Genomic DNA, 4,249 nt, shown 5'->3' on the forward strand with positions numbered 1-4,249 from the left:
TACTGTTTTTCATTTTCTTGGTACGAATTTATGGGTGTATGGCAGTTTATAGGGGTTAGTAACTAACTGTATGATTAATATTTTTAATACATTTTCTTACAATACAATGTTAAGAATTCGTTTTTCTTGGAAAATCTTATAGTAATACTAGAACAAGCAACTACAGTGGAATCGATTCTCCAGACAAAAACAGAACAATTCTAAGGAAAATGTGATTTCATTCATATGGCTATAAAGCTTTAATTTACTATACTCACACACAAATATATGGATTCTTAGACTTGATAATATACAGTAAGTCTAAGAATCCATTGCTGCATGAATGTCTTTCCAAAATTCCTCCAACGTCTTGTCTTAAGCATAACCTAGTCATTTAACACCCTTCTTATTATCTCTCAGGGTCCAGTCGGTGATGTCTCTACTCTACCATGGATTTGTTTTTCTCTATGACCTTCTTACTGTCATTTTTTCTTAACTTCTTAACCCGAACAAGTAATTCCTCTATTTTCCCAAGCTTATTTGAGTAATTTGAAAGATATGAATATATTTTGCTACCCAGTTTCTATGTATCACAACTACAAATCAATACTGTTGCCGTACATCAGTCAAGTACACTTATTTTAAGACAATGGAGAACGTTGCTCTTGAACACATGAATTTACTTTAAAGACACCGTGGCTCATTTGGCTTATTTTTTCTAATCCTGCTTAGCTGATTTTTATTAGGGGGAGATGAAGCTCTCAAACCTTTCTTTAATTTAGGTCAGGTTCATAACCCAGTCCAACAATTTTCCTTGTTTCGTTTTGATTTTGTATTCTTATTTGAAGAGCTGTTGGATTAAATGCAAATATTTTAAGTGGGTTACAATAATTATTTAAAGCTTTTCATACCATCTGGTAAAAACAGCCTGAGAACGTTTAGAGTGGAGGACTGCGGTCGCCAACCCTCAGATATGAGGAGGGTACTCTGATTGATTGATTGATGCCATCTGAGGTTTTCAAACGCCTTCCTGGCACAGTAGCACACAATTTGAGTTAAAAGTGTCACCATTATCACATTACTGTTTTGATTATAGCCATTTTCGCTAACTTTGAGTATCTTGATTGTAAAAGTTGCATTCTTGTATAATTATAACTCTAAGAGCATTACCCCCTTATAAAATGGCAACCTAGGTTCACGCAGGACGAGCCTCCTTGTGTTTTTTCTATATGACTGTTTTTTAGTGAAACAATTCAACGTGACCATGTTTCACTCATATGCACTACTAAGTCGCTTCCTTTAACTTTTTACTTTTTTACTTTTATCTCTTCACCACTGATCGGCTCGTTAGCCGCTAGGGCGATCGGTCACGTCTCTGTTACGCACTGTTGGCAAGTACTGGGCATGCACCGGCTCCTGAATTTACCTGAACCTACTCCAGTGTTGGTCAAGTCTGGTCTTGAAAGAGCTCAGACTCGGTGCCGTCACAACACTTTCTGGTAGATTGTTCCAAGAGTTCACATTTCTCACTCCGAAAAAGTTTGCCCTCACAGTTTTCTGGACCTAAGGCTTCTTCAATCTTGAGCTGCGACCCCTTGTGGGGCGAGCGTCCGCCAGCTCCAAGTAAGGACACTCGACTGAGTAGTGCCCCTTGAGATGCTTATACACCTCAATTAGGTCGCCCCTTGCCCGTCTGTAGTATAAGCTAGGCAAGTTAAGGCGCTCCAATCTCTCAGGGTAGTTGAGGTGCCGAAGTGCAGGCACCTCCTTTGAACATTTTCAACCAACTGACAGTCCCTAGCATATCTCGGGGACCAGACGGGGTGACAGTACTTCAGATGGGGAAGCACTTCACTCTTGAAGATCGTTTCGAGGGACGGACCGTCTAGATATCTGAACGACCTTCTTATAAGACCCAATAATTTATTTGCCTGATTTACTCTTATCCTCAAGTTTCTCATGAAAATATAAGCATTTGTAGTACCTAAAGAGCATCCTGGGAATAAATGAATCATTTACGAAAACTTTCATTGAAAAACAAACTCCTTGTGTTTACCAAGGACAAGTTAACGAGTACTTGGGGTAAGTTTAGTGGCCCCGGCTGAACACGTCAGAAACCTCATCAGTTCGGTTGACCTCCAGCCATGTCGAGTCCCTAATCCTCTGAGGTTGTTAGCATTAACCATGCAACTGCAGGAATGCTCTATCAAAGAACGACGCACTTTTGTAGAGGAAACCTTTACTTTCGAGACACTCTGCTGTCTACATAAAAAGTGAAATGTTGTGATGTTGCTCGACGTGTCCAGGGCAATAAACCCAATTCTTTTTCTGTGGGGTATTTTGAGTAGCGCTCTTTCGTGGCACCCCCGCCAAGAAACACACACGTGTGTGTCTAGTTGTAAACTTTCTACAATAACACCAGCTTACATTTATGTCCAGCTGCATGTACTGGACGCCACTGTTCCCTCTCCTGTAATCAGATTTATATATTTAGAGGAATGTCCGGGTACATTTACGCTTTTGTATCTCCGCCGTACAATTTGAAGGCGGAATTTATAATTTTCTAAATATAATTTTGCTAAATTAATATATCATAACACTTCATGTGTTGATACCCAGATCTAGGGGTATGCATAGGGCGTTTAGCTGCATCTGTCTTCCTATTTGTTAAAGTAATGGGAAAATAGGTTTTATGTGTCATCAACATGAATAAAATTAGGACAAATTTAAGTCTTTACTATTAACAAGGAAATGTGGTTAATGGTTCCAGTCAAGAAGATTATCGTTTTACAGTGTCTACATAGCTAATTTCTTATTAAACTAAGTTATATACTATACCAATAGGCTCGAATCTAACCCCAACAGTATATGGAAATTGTGAAAGAGTTTCAGGTGACGTACCAGCAACTTTGTCTGTGGTGATGTTATCATCACCCTCGTCCCCACTTGAAGAATTGACACGAAAGTTAGTAATTTTCATACATACATGTAACGGCTACTTCTCAAACACAAGACGTCACAGCTTAGTTTAAACTTTTATTTCTCAACCTATACAGTATTTCATGTAGATGAACAATGAAAACGTGGATAAGATAAATCTTGACGAAAGCTAAGGTGCTCCGTTGTTTCCCTTTTCCCGTGTGATTTTATCAAGCTATACAGTATAAGTAAACTAAAAAGTTGTAAATAAAATGCCCTTGAAACTTTTGAAAATTTAATATATATATATATATATATATATATATATATATATATATATATATATATATATATATATATATATATATATATATATATATATATATATATATATATATATATATACAGTACAGTAGTTCACAATGGCAGCATCGTTCACCAGCTATAAACCAATCACATATACGACCCAAGTAGATGCCTGATATTGCCAATTGTCGAACTAATTTGGGTCGTAATTGTACGTTAGTTGTATCATTATTTTCTGTCTTTATCATCGCACCATTTACTCTCTGGTCTTATTCAACTGTCATATACATTGTTCCTGCGTATATTCATCGTCTGTACAATGACTTGCCTTTATATTTAACCTATTAATATCACACACTAATTCTTGCCCTCGTAACAGTATATGTAATCGAAATATTCACAATTATCAAAACCGTCCAACTATTCACACTGCTCAGATGTTGAAATTAAAAAGACATTCACCTCGTGTTCACAATATCAAGAAGTCTAGACATTCAGACAGTTCAATCACTTCCACCGTGTTGATTTTTATCCCGCTCAATCTTCAACATTGCCCAGGGCTTCACTCTTAAGACGTACACACCTGCCAGACGTACACACCTGCCAGACTTACACACCTGCCAGACTTACACACCTTCCAGACGTTCATCCCTTCAAACATTCACACCATTCAAGTATTTATATAGCCCATCGGTCCAAAACATCCTAATAACTACACAAATTACGAATCCAAAACATACGAACATTTACACCAGCTATGAATGCAAGAATATCTCAACATCATAAATGATTATAATTCCAAAAAAATAAAACGTCTGCATCATCCATGAGTCGAAAGCTTTTACATAATCAATGGAATTTAGGTAATTTTATGCAGACTTCATGCATAGAGTTAAGTGTATGATCACAAATCCCTAATCTAACACTAACGAACGAAAACTGACCCAAAATAACTAAACCACACTTAAACCAAATTTACTCACCCTAATCTAATCTATCTTAAACTAATCTAACCTAACAAAAATGATCTAAAGCTAAATTAACT

The sequence above is a fragment of the Homarus americanus genome, unplaced genomic scaffold (genome assembly GCF_018991925.1).
Source record: "Homarus americanus isolate GMGI-L3 unplaced genomic scaffold, GMGI_Hamer_2.0 scaffold4896, whole genome shotgun sequence".
Taxonomy (NCBI): domain Eukaryota; kingdom Metazoa; phylum Arthropoda; class Malacostraca; order Decapoda; family Nephropidae; genus Homarus; species Homarus americanus.